The sequence below is a fragment of the Ambystoma mexicanum genome, chromosome 3q (genome assembly GCF_040938575.1).
Source record: "Ambystoma mexicanum isolate Mex_15411 chromosome 3q, UKY_AmexF1_1, whole genome shotgun sequence".
In the NCBI taxonomy this organism is placed as follows: Eukaryota; Metazoa; Chordata; class Amphibia; order Caudata; family Ambystomatidae; genus Ambystoma; species Ambystoma mexicanum.
In genome coordinates, this window is record NC_090926.1 from 954,106,815 (window position 1) to 954,121,147 (window position 14,333).

Genomic DNA, 14,333 nt, shown 5'->3' on the forward strand with positions numbered 1-14,333 from the left:
AAAACAATATTATGTCATAGAGGGAATGATGCTTAAAGCGCCAAGTTTCTATGCAAATAAAGTAATGTTATGAGCAATTATAAATAGCGGTGTGCGTGGTTCCACTCAGTGTATATATGTGTGTGTGATTTCTGAGTGGAAAATAATGAAATAGTTTGCTGGACGTATATGAGTCAGCAGAAAGAGAGGCCTCTGGAAATAGTTTCACTAATGTAAATAAATTAGTGATTATACCACATGTTATTGTGAATACTTTATGAAAGCATAGCTCACTGGTGTAGATAAATCAGTGATAACAGCCATAAGTGGCAATCCATATGAAAATGTGGTGTTCTTGAATAATGTAGAAGCCTAAGGCCTCTAGAGATCACAAGAACAGTCTAAACAAAAGAAAGGGGTTTTGTATGTTGGGGCCACAAATAAAACAAAGAAATTATGCTCATCACTATACCACAATGAAATGCATACCAACTAAATGTATCTGTGTACTGAAATAATGCATATCCACTATATTACTATAATACCAAACCCAATCTGAATGCAAGGAGTGATTATTGCTGAATTACTTTATTTTTGGTGGTAAGAAAATACCGCTAGGCCCCAAATCTACACAAAAATACCCTACATATTTATGGTGCGTTGGCCGGGAAAGTGATCATAGAGCACCTATTTGGCGTGGCAAGTGTGTCTCACACCGCCATCTGTACATTAAAGGAAATCCATTTCATAATAACAGTGTGTCACTAAAAACGAATTTCAGAATGTCTCAAAGGGAAACCACATTATCAGGCCTAGTGCAATATTTAGAGGCAAAGTTATTCCCACATGAGGCGTGGTCATCAAACAGTACCTCAGAATGGCATGACCGCATTCAGGGTGAGGTGCAGAAAGAAAAACTAGACAATATTTTTGCAGAAGGAAGCATCATTCAGGTCTTTCCTTCTAAGGTTATTAAAAGCAGCCGATAAAAATGCAGAGAAAGACTGTTTGATACGGCTATGCGCCAAAATCTGGTTTATTTTGAATAGGTCCCTGCGAATGCAAGAAAATGACACCCAGCTAATTAACAGGTTAAAGACTGACTTAGATGGGGCAAGTAAACATCATGAAATGTTAAGAGCAGAATTGGATGTATGCCAAAAAGACATGCAGTTAAAATGCAGAGATTTTGATGTTCAATTATCCAAAAGCAAGAAACCATTTGAGGACAGTGAACAAGAATTGATACACTTAAAAGCATTGGTGGACCACATTAGACAAGATAAAGATGAGGTTGTGTCAGAGATGCAGATTTTACAAAAAGAACATTATGAGAAAGAAAGTGACCTCCAAAATGCGGAACAAGAAATGGTTAAAATGCTCCAAGAAAGAGACAAGAGGAATAAAGAATTTAATGAGTGCCAAATGCAAATGTGCGACATGCAGGAGGTAATTAATAAAATGAGTGATGAAAACAACTATTTGCAAAATGAAGCAAACAGGCTCCTTAAAAAGTGTAAGGACTTAGAACAGCAAATGTACATTCCCATGTCCCAGGAGAGGCGGCAGGGTACCACATTCAATGGAGTTGAGGTGAATTCTATTTCTACCCAAAGGGCTAGTGCCCCAGTGACTGGGCCGGTGACTAAACTTGGTTGCAGCGCCCTTGGGGGATTTGATACTCCCATTGGGGGCCGCCACCAATCCCATACACCTGGAACCAGGGTTGAGTCACCAAGTAGTGCAATTCCATGCATTGCAACAAGTAGCCCCATAAAGATAATGAAATCCATTAAAGCCCTGATCACACCATTTAGAAAAGGAGGGGAATGCTGCATTGAGGATCACTTAGAAGCAGTTCATGACATTTTTAAAGCACTACAGATACCTAAGGAACAGTAGAGGCAATATTTTCATTTAACTTTAGATGCCCCGACGTCCAGTATTATAAGAGGATTGAATGAACAGCAGAATATGACATGGGCGGAGTTCGAAAAAGAGATCAGGCGTCAATTTTCTCCTTTCCAGTCATTGCAGGAGGCAAAGAAAGTTGCTTACACAATCACTGCTGTGCCTAATACATCCCCTCGCCAATTTTTACAAGAATTAAAAAGAGCATTTTCTCACTTTGATGTATCTTTTGACCCCAATTCCAATGAGTTTAAAACTGCCTACTTCTATGGGCTACAGAAAGACATCATATCCCAATTGGTCTGTGAATTTGACCGTGACAAGTCCCTGGAATGGATTGTACACCAAAGCACAAAACTATATGAAGTACTCTATTGTCAGGGTAGAGAAAGTGACACAATGAGAGATGCTAGACCTAAATCTAAAGAACCCTCAGCAACAGTGATGGAAATCAGGTCAGCCAAAATGTCCCTTGAGTCTGCTCAAAATCCAAGTAAAAATAATTTGGCACCTGAACAGAGGGGTAATCAACAAAGGTCATCACACACTGCACCAATGTTCCAATCACATGATCCTAGTAATAGGGAGAGTTACATCAGCCCCAGGTACTTAGGAGATAGGCCCCGGGAAGGCTATCGACCTGATATATCAGGTATGAACAATAACCAGAGACAAAATCAGGATCAAAGAAATGATGGTCCTCATCAGACATTGGGGACACAAAGCAGATTTGATCCCAATACCATGATATATGGTAATAAGGATAGACCCCGACTTGTGGATCGATTTGCTGATAATGGGAATCAACATAGGGGCCAGTACCCACAACCTGAGAGGCAAAACATGAGACAGAACATGAACTACACTTCACGTCAGTACAATGATTCCCCACCAGGTGACTACAACCAAAGGATGGGTGCACCCCGCTCCCCTCCGCAAATGAATCAAGATTTCAGGAACCATCCCAATAGAAATCATTGTCCTGAGAGGTATCAGAATAGATCCAATCAGGGGGAAAACAGCCAATATCGATCTAGGCCACAGAGAGAGGATTCTAGAGAGATGGAAAGATTCCAGTGCCTCGAGGCCCAAGTGAAAATGTTGGCTGAGCAAATAGGAAAGCTCTGCACAACACAAAAACAGTCATCAAAGTAGAGGGCAGATGGCCATAGCAATGATCAGGGGGCTTCTGAAAAGTGACTAAATACTTATGATGCCTGCAGCGCCGAAAAGACAATTTGCTCTGATGTCATTTTGCGTAATAACTCTGAGATGCCTAATGATTTAAAAGTGAAAATACCAGCAAATGAACATGTAACAGAAAATGCAAATACTTCTAAAAGAGAGGCACGGTTTAACCTAGAACTAAATCAAACATTGGCGATATGTACAAATGAAATAGGAAAACCTGAAAACCCAAAAGAACAAAGAGACAGGTTTTAGAAAAATGACTCATGGGGGAATACCAGTGAACCGGTGGTAAGTGGCGATGCTATACCTCCTTCCCTGGGCAATCCAAACAATGACCAAACACAGGCAGGAAAAAGAAATACTCAAAAGGAGGATACAGGTCAATCACCTGAAGAATTCTATGAACCACATACTTTTGAAGAGGTTAAAAGGGCTGGTATCATACTGAATAATCACAAATGCACAGAATTAGACAATGACAAATTGCCAAGTGATGTTGTTACACATGTTCAGTTGTAGGGTTGTAGTGTGACCTCTGATGATACCTGGATGGATGAGCGAACGATGGCCACACTCCAAAAAACCTCTAAACATGGGGAAATTAATAAAGTCTCTCACACAGGAATGAGCAAAAAGGAGGGAAAAATGTCTTTCCATTTACCAATGTGCTTAGCCACAAGTGAAAAAGGCCTGAGAAAGGTGAGCCCTGAAATCAGTAAGAATTTGTATTTCCTATGTGTATTAGAAGAAGTTGAAGACAGGTATTATGCTCCCATCATGGTGGAAGAAAAATGCCATAAATTTGCAATGATTGACACTGGCGCAATTATGACTGAAGAATTAGTAAAGAGTATCAATGAAGGGAGACCCCGCAGAATCAGATCACAGTAAAGGAGAATCAAGATCCAGTGCATAATTTTAACGGGGAGGAGGTGCCTATTATAGGCACCACCGAGGTTGACATAAAGATAGGTAAACACAGAATGAAACAGGAAGTATTGGTCACATCCATTTGTGATATTCCATTTCTAATGGGAACAGATTGCCTGAAAAGATTATCTCCGCTCATAGATGGGGTTAATGGAGAACTGTGGTCCTTAACCAAAAAACCATTGAGACCTAAGAAACTAAAATCACAAAACAGCAATATAAATGAATGTGACACAGTTGCAAAAACAAATGATGCAGTGGAGGTGTATCTCCAGAATAGTTGCATACCTAGTGTCACTGTTATATTAATGTTTCAAGACAAGATGCAGAGTGAAAATAAAAAATTACCTGTACAAATATACTTAGACCCAGGGAAAGAATGGCAAACTGCCATAGATGAGCACACCTTACGTTTTTATATAAAAGAGAAGACATGCAAACATAATACTGCTCCTAGAGCAGGTTCAGAAAAACACATTACAACTCTTGCTGAAATACACATGGGAGATGAACAACCATGGGTTCATGTTGGGATAAATGACTATTCTAAAACAATAAAAGCCACTTTAGCGCTTGAACAGGAAAGGAGCTTCATTAACGAGAAATTGTTGCAAAAAATAATGGAAAGGGAGGAGATCCCAAAATTTAGGATTAAAAACCAATATGTCTCTGGTTTGGACGGTCCAGACTTTGAAAACCGAATTGCAGGTAGATACATGCTGAAAATTAGAATTGGACAAAAAACAATTTTCCATAATGTTTGGATAGTGTGTGGAACACAACATTACTTTTACATGGGCAATGACATCATGCACAGAATCTGAATGGTGCTAGATTTCCTTAATCAAAAGATATGGTCACGCATAGATGGGCCGGCACCTGAATTTGAAGACAAAAGAAGGGCTTATCATTGCGCACAGCTGGGCCCTTATGCAATTGAATTACAAATGAGGAAAGATACTGTGATCCCTGCATTCACAAAACAGTTTGCAATAACACTGAAATGCAAAAATGGACAGCAGATAAAAGATTCTGATGCATGTATATGTCTGAATGAATCCATAAAACAGCAAGGCCTGGATTATGAATACATTCCATTGGTAGATGTGGGTGAAGGGTCTGTAAAAATTATGGTGAATAATAAAGGTTATCAGAATATTCATTTAGAAGAAAACTCCCCAGTAGGAATGGCCATACAAAAATCACATTACACAGCAGATCTAAATAACATGGTGATTGGAAATATACATGAAAAATATGTAGATGCCAAGTGTGAATTGCCAGAATACCTGGACTCTCAGCCCAAAGGGATATTTAGAATTCATTCTGTGTACCCTTATGATTCAAGCGAGACAGTGTGCTGTCATCAAGAGGATTGCATAACATTTAACTTAAATGAAAATGAAATAGAAAATCAGCCCATTGAAGTGGAAGCTGATATGCCAAAACATTTAAATGTTGCAGCTTCACAAAGTGACACAGCCACACAATTAGAGGAAAGCGCCGAAACCCATGCCAGAACATTTTCCAGAATTCCCCAAAATGGTAGAGGAGCAGATTTTGTTAGCGGATGCATGTGACAACGAGGAGGATAGGAATGAATTGAGGAAGATATTTATGGAGTTTAAAGATGTATTTGCAAAAGATGCTTATGATTGTGGGCTAACTAATTTACATGTGGCCACACTTCCGGAAGGGTGTAGCAGAAGCCCAGTATTTGTACGCCAGTATAGACTACCGCTGGCATGTTTAGAATCATTGGCAGAGATTATTAAAAATGTGGCGTCACGGGGAATCATCAGGACCATAGCACATCCAATACACCTATATTAGGTGTGTTAAAACCGAACGGTCAATGGCGACTGTGTGCAGATTTGAGAGTGTTAAATAAAAGAGTGCCAGTATCCAGATGGCCACTGCCATTCATTGATCAGCGATTAGCTCAGGTACATGGTTCAAAAGTGTTCACCACATTAGATCTCACCTCTGGATATTGGTGTGTGCCATTGGCAGAGGAGATACAGAATTTAATTTATTTTCCTTTTCATTTGATAAGACTCAATACGCATGGGTTAGAACTCCATTCGGGTATGTCAATAGTGGGAGTGAATTTGGCATATTTTTGAGAAAGGCTATGCCTGATGCAAGAGAAAGAGGAACCATAATTTATGTGGATGATGTCCTGATAAAAAATGATAGCTTGAAAAGCCATTTTGATGAAATAAGACATGTTCTTGGCCAATTGCAGAAACCAGGCACCAAAGTATCCTTACAAAAAGCACAATGGTGCAAGAAAAAGGTGAATTTTCTAGGCCATGAAGTGACTGAACATGGACTAAATCCACAAAAGAACAAAATAGAGGCCATACAGAAACTAAAAGATCCTAAAAATGTGAAAGGGGTAAAATGTTTATTAGGAATGACAGGCTATAACAGAAAGTTCATTGAAAATTATGCTGAAATCACTCAACCATTGACTAAACTGCTTAAACTGAATACACCCTGGAAATAGCAAAAAGAGCAGTCTGAGGCAGTGGCTAAATTAAAGGAATGTCTTGTAAAGGCACCATGTTTAGCATATCCCATAAAGGACAGGGATTTCTTTATAGAAATAGGTTTCTCTGAACATTGTATGCCAGCAGTCTTATCACAAAAACATGATTTGAATCACAAACCATTGCATATGCAAGTAAGGCATTTTCCCAAGTTGAAATTAAATTCAATGAATGTGAAAAGGCCCTATTAACCACTGTGTGGGCACTACAACATTTCCGCCCCATTGTTCAAGGAGAAAAGGTGATTATTGAGACAAATCATCAACCTTTGCAATTTTTAGAGAGTAAAAGAATTAGGTCAGGTAATTTAGCGCAGTCCAGAATCACTTTATGGACGCTAACATTACAGGGTTTTCCTGTAGAAGTGAGATATGGCCAAAATAAAAAAAGGCCAATTGCTCAAGGTTTAGCAGATTTTCATGACTGTGCAGCTGAACCAGTATCAAATGAAATAGAAGTGGAACCTAATTGGCAGGATTTTTAACAAACACCACATAAAGCTTTTGATGAAAAAACATGCAAAGACTTGCCAACTGTATATGTTGATGGTGGTGCCTTTCACATTGAAAATGACAGTGATAAACAATTAGTGTCAGGAATAGGGAATGTCTGGTTGAAGTGTGAAGGTGTCCCGAGTATATGGATGAGAATTGGTGCTAGGAGCAGTCAGGTAGCGGAATTGGCAGCCATTTATAAAGCAATTGCTACTGCAGTTGATAATAAATTCAGTGAAATTGTCCTGGTGACTGATTCTGATTACGCACAAAATAGCTTTGTGAAATATTTACCTGGCTGGAAAGCGAGAGGCATGATTACATACAATAAAAAGCCACTTAAACATGGAAAAATGATACAAGCCATAGACAAATTGGTGTCAGAAAATGATATAACAATATACTGGAGGAAAAATTGTGGGCATTTGAAAACTCCAGGAGAGGATAAGGAGGGAAATGATAAGGCAGATCACCTGGCTAAAATTTGGGCTGTGATGGGAGAATTGCTACCTATTGAACATTTACTGGGTGAAATACAAATTGATGCAGTAACACATTCTAAAGCACCAAAGGAGACAGATCAACCAGTGGTACAGTGGAGTTATACTACACCAGACCATGATCTGATTGAGGCACAAACGAATGATCGAATTTTGGGAATATATTATAATCATTTGATAGATCCTGAACAAAACCCTTTAACAGAAAATGATTGTATGGGAAAAGAAGAGTTGAAGGTGCTATTAAAGAATAAAAAACGAATAAGACTACAAATGGACTCATGATTAGAGAGTCCATAACAGGACATATACAGTGGGTGGTACCCCTTTCATTCAGAGGGTTAATGCTACACCGTGCACATGATGCTATAACTGCAGGCCACAGAGGCTCACAGAAAACAATGGAAATACTAAAAGATTATGCTTATTGGCCACATATGTCCCAAGATGTAGAATTATATACTAGAGGATGTCTAGTATGTGCCCAATTTAAACCTGCTTCACCAATGCCTAGAGCTCCATTGATGAAAAGAGGCCTAACTCTTCCATGGTCAGATTTGCAAATAGACAATGTAGGGCCTGTAAAGAGGTTGAGCAGGGGGAACCGTTATATTTTAAGTGTGGTATGTTTGATGTCGAAGTGGATTGAGTGTATTCCTTTACCAGATTGTAGTGCTCAAACAGCAGCCACATTGCTGGTGAACCATGTGTTTTCAAGGTTTGGGTTGCCACAAATAATAGAATCAGACAGAGGAAGTCATTTTACAAGTGCTCTGATGAGTAAGGTATGGCAAATACTGGGTGTGAAGAGAAAGCTACATATCGCATATCGGGTGGCGTCTTCAGGTGGAATTGAACGCAGCAATAGGTCTGTTGTGGACATTTTAAAGAAATTCGTGGCAGAAGCAGGTCAGCTGGGATTTACGCTTACCTTTGGTTCTGATGGCAATCAGATCAACTCCTGCCAAAGCAACAGGTATTAGCCCTCATGAAGTTTTGACTGGTAGGAAAATGGTGTTACCACAACACCTGCTATACAGGACACATGAGCGAAAACACGTGTGAGCGCATCCACAGTTCATGAATACATTGATGAACTGAGGAAGCATTTACAACATGCATTTGCTTTTGTACAGAAAAATTTAGAAAGAGCTGCTGACAGTGCAAAGACATGTTATGATAAAAAGACGTCAGTAAAGGAATATTGTGTGGGCGATCAGGTGTATAAATTTCATTTTGGAAAAGGTAAACAGAAAAATTCCAAATTTCTAGCAGCCTGGCAGGGGCCATATCGAATTATAGATAAGGTCTCTCCTGTGGTCTATAAAATTTTGAAGACTGAAGGTGAAACAGCAACAGAGCAGTTTGTTCATGTAAATCAAATAAAACCATGTCACCCTAAACATGAGATTAAAAGCAGATAGCATGTAGAAGCAGATAAAGTCCCTTGAACATAAAAAGGTAAAGTGAATAGGTCTAGTCAATAGAAGTGGCAGAGAAGTTAAATAAAGATGGTTGATTATGATAATGGCACATACACACTGTAATATGTGTAAATATTTATTAAAAAAAATGGAAGCTAAAATTTATGGAATTGGTGTGAAAATGTATTAAATATTGAATGCTGTTTTATGTCTGTTGTTTTCTCTTTAACCTATGTTTCAGAAAGCAAGAGGAAAAAGGGCGAAATATAAAGCGTATTTTATTTTTGGCACAAGGGTGAAGTTAGTATTGTGCTATGTACTTAATTTGTTTCTTTTCAATTTGGTTTAGAATATTAACATATTTGTGCCGGAGGTCACGGGAGACGATGGCGTCCTGGAATCCCCTAGATGAAGATCGAATGATGCCTGCCTCCGGGTGGAGGTGAAGACAAAGTAACCGGAATGCCAAAAAGTGATGACTTCTATGGGGATAGGATCCAAGAGTGCCAAGATGGAAGAGTACCCGAACGAACCAAATGATGTGACATCACTGGTCGGGACATATCAGAGGCAGACAAGTGTCCTGGAATATGGAGTTCCACATATTTATTATTTTAATTAATTATTTTAATCTGTTATGTTAATTCATTGTTTTAGTTATTTGTTTTATTTTATTATTTTGTGATTGAACTCAAGTACAAAAGTAAGACATTTTATGAGAACTGATGGAATAAAAATGAATTTTGATATTATGATGATTGAACAGTGATTTTTCAATTTTCATTTTTCACACATAAATATTAATTGTATTGGATTGTTACATTTTAAAAAAGAAGAAAGGGAGCAAGTTGAATTTCTTCCAATTGTGGCTTGGACCATTGCCAAAATTCTCAGAAAAAGGAGGGGATATGTAGGATTATTTAGCGTGTTTTTGGAGTGCAGCACCACTGCATGAGATCAATGTATTGCTATAATGCGATACAAGCAATTGCACCATTTTTCTCCTGAAATGCCTCTGTTGCAGGAGACACAAGAGGATTAATGAACTAATATAATTAACAGCACTAACATGATCTTAATTTATTCACATCATAATGTGTTCTCCAGTGCAAAATGAGGTGGAAAAAAAACAGGCTCTGAAAGTCATTTTAAACGTGCACTTGGAAATCTGCATGCCAGGAAATGAGTAGATACAGTTTCTAAACCGTATAAGCCACGCCATTGTTAAAAGAGGAGGATAGATTATTGTGCATTTTCATTGGTGACACGTTACCTTAAGGGATGTAACAGAGGTCTCTTGGTACATTTCGGGGAGAAAGAAAGGCAGAGGACATGTTACACAGCTCCGGGGAAGATCTGGCTGGAGTTTCTATGGGGTTTTCCTGATTGAGAGGTGCCGTCCCAGTCCATTGCTGAATTTCCCAGACTGAAGATTCCAGTCAATAAGCACTGGCTTCAGAGACCGCAGATCAGAACTGCATGTCCTCGCTGGAGTGCTTTGAAGGAAAGCCTTGATTCATTTAAAGAAAGCGACCAGTCCGGGGAGTTTGCGTGCTAAACAGCTACAACTCGCTGGTAATTATCTTGTATGAAAGTGAGGGTGCGGTATGTGCATGAGACCTATTTTAGACAGGCAGCGTAGCGATAGCTTTTCACTGTGTTCAAATGACACATTTTAATGTTGCCAGCTGAAGGCAAAACAAACAATGTAATTTTTTCTATCTCTTGTGCAAATATGAAATGAAATTCGTAGTGTTCTTGCATTTTGTCTTTCTCAGGTTTTTATTTCAGAAGAGGATTGTCTCACAAATGGTAATGTATCATTGTAAAATGAAATTGTGATAACACGGTCTGCCTAAGAGTATTCTTGTTTCTGTTTCATTTGGTGTCTAAAAAAAATATTATGCCATAGAGGGAATGATGCTTAAAGCGCCAAGTTTCTATGCAGATAATGTAATGTTGCCATTATAAATAGCTGTGTGCGTGGTTCCACTCAGTGTATATTTGTGTGTGTGATTTCTGAGTGGAACATAATGAAATAGTTTCCTGGACGTATATGAGTCAGCAGAAAGAGAGGCCTCTGGAAAGAGTTTCACTAATGTAAATAAATTAGTGATTATACCACATGTTATTGTGAATACTTTATGGAAGCATTGCTCACTGGTGTAGATAAATCAGTGATAACAGCCAGTGGCATTCCATATGAAAATGTGGTGTTCTTGAATAATGTAGAAGCCTGAGGCCTCTAGAGATCACAAGAACAGTCTAAACAAAAGAAAGGGGTTTTGTATGTTGGGGCCACAAATAAAACAAAGAAATTATGCTCATCACTATACCAGAACGAAATGCATACCAACTAAATGCATCTGTGTACTGAAATAATGCATATCCACTATATTACTATAATACCAAACCCAATCTGAATGCAAGGAGTGATTATTGCTGAATTACTTTATTTTTGGTGGTAAGAAAATACTGCTAGGCCCCAAGTCTACACAAAATACCTTACAGTCCGAAGTGAGCACATCAGGAGTTAAGGGGGGGGCACCTTTTTTCAAATGTAACATTTTTGACAGGTGGGAACGCCCCCTCGTTCTCCTTATTCTCGCCTCCTTTTTATATGGGATTGATTTCTTTTTGATATGGGATTTGATATCAATTAATTTTTATATCAAAATGTTTTGATATCAGATTACATGTTGTTTTATTTAAATGGATACATAAGATTTGTTTATGTACTTTTATACGGTTTGATTTAAAGTTTCATAAAAATGATATAAAGTGTATATCAAAATGTTTTTAATGACAATCTAAGCTTGTCCAATGAATCGATCCACTGCACATCCAACCGCATAGCACACAGATAATCCGACACTTTCCTAGACCCACAGGTCAGTAGATTAAGAACCCCAGGCTCCCGCAATAGCGGAGCATCCAGCATCCAAATCCGAATACATTTTGGAGTGATGTAGTTGATAGGATCGACCAGGTTTGGAATATTGCATTTCCTAGGAATCCATTGCCAATTGTTTTACTATTACCGAGTAGCACTTACAGAAGTAATTGGGTAACATCGTGTTGGGTAACTAAGGTTTTGTTGGTAGCTACAAAGCAGATTTTGAAGGTGTGGAAAACAAGGAAGAAGCCAATAGTTGAGGATTGGATTTTTGATGTGCAAGTTCTTTCTCATTATGAGAAGACTATGTTTTGTAAGTTGCACAAGGAAGGATGCTATGATGAACAATGGGGGAATTTCTCTGATCTTTATGGTGAAATGTGCTTCATTTGAGAATTTTCGGATTGGTCTAGTTTACAATATATGTTGTGTGTTGTGGGTGTTTTTGTTTTGTTTTATGTTGTTGTTTGTGGTCCTGTATGTGTGGTCGTTGATTGTACTTCTTATTGGGATGTTTTATAGTTTGTGGTTCCTTTTTCCTTAATTGATAGCTCTTAAATGATGTTCTATGCAAATTTCACTATTGACCTAGTCATTGTTATTCTGTATTTACTTGTTTTTCTGTAATTGAAAATGAAAATAAAGTGAATAAAAAAAAAATGTTTTTAATATGGGGGAGCGTGTGTGCACTGTTGCTTGGTCGAGGGCAAAATGAGTTGTGAGGAGTTATACGGCGAGTATTAGGGTTTGGTGACACAGTGATGATGCGGGAGTGAGTGGTGCTTTGTGTGTTTGAGAGTTTGATAGAGATGGAATATAAAGCAGGGCAGATTGGGCTGATGTCAGAGTTTTATTAGTATAAATCTAGGCACACTACATGATGCCACATCTTGATAGGGGTTTTAGAGAGTTTGAATATATTTCTAGGGGGATCACCAACACAATTTTATATGGATTAAATATAACAAGGAGGGTTTTTAGCAAGACATTGTTGGGGGTGTGGCGGGGTTAGACATGCCAGGAATGTTCGTTTGTAATGACCTTCGAACCGTTGAAAATAGAAACTGGCAAAACAAGTGTAATGTTCCAGCGCCAATGGGAAATGTGAATGTGTGGACAGTGTGGGCGCAATTGTGCTCTTTTTTTTTTTTAAAACATGATTAGAAGAACCTTATAGAGCACTAGCTATAGTTAAATGGACCTGTAAAACTTGTGTGCTGTTTTAAACATGGCCATGTTTTTTTTTAATTAAATGGGGTTTATATTTGAAACAAGGACTTGTGTGTGTGCATGTGTGTGTGTGTGTGTGTGTGTGTATGTGTGCGCGAGTGTGTGTGTGTGCTTTGTGTCCTTCTATAATGCATGCAGCAGTCTAAAGGAATTCAATACATGAGAATTGTCAGCTATGAAAACATGTTTGCTACACTTGCAAGCAATACAGTTGTGTAGCTGGCAGGGGTGATACATACACACACTGATTATGAGATTTCAAACTGTTAACAAAATACACAATTATAATATTTCCCCAATTCATGAACACAGCCGAAATCAAAAGCCTATGCACGGCTGCCAGAAATGCATTTCTTTCATTTAAAAAAAAAGCTCCAAGTGTTTTGTAAAAGGCTTAATTGAATGCACTTCTGCAGAGCTGAAAGGCAGCATTCTGCGCCCCACAGCAGGGGACAACCCGTGGATCTTGTTATTTTAATTAGGTGTGACGAAATGACACAGTCAGGAGACACATGGCTGAGTATCACTGGCTCTCACAATTGAAATAGAAAATATCAAACATTTAAAATGACGGGGCATTCATGATATTGACCCAGGCCCCCACACATGCACATTTTCGGATAAACCCAGAACTTTAAATAGCTATTAGAATGAGCTGGACAAATTGGCAAGGTCAAGAGGTCCAGGGGTTAGTATTGCATGCTCACATAATCTAAAGAGACAATGGGCTTCATTACGTCTGTGGCGGTAAGGCAACAATGGTCCCAGTAGTGCTGCCGACGCTGTTGTTGCAATGCCGCCACATTACGAGTTCTGCTTGCGGATACCGCTCTGCACGCCTGGTTAGACCAAACATGCAAGGCGGCACCCGTGAGCAGAACATGATGGTAGCAAAGGTACCGTTATGACCGGTACCGCTGCTACCATCCTCCCCATTCCCATTGAGCTCTATGGGGGCTCAAATGGGAATGGGGATGTACCAGCTCTGTGTCCCGCGCAAGGGGGATTAACAGGCCCTCCAATGTCGGAATGGGCCAGTAATTCACCTTTTGCGGGACCCGGTGCCGGACCCTAGTTTGGGGGTAGCTATGCCGGTATGAATGGCATGGCTGCCTCCAACCTCGTATGAAGCCCACTGTGAACATTAAAAATGATGAAGCACTAATGGTGTCAGCTGATCATCATGAGGGGAAAAAAGAACTACAAAGCCCCTTCTACAAAAA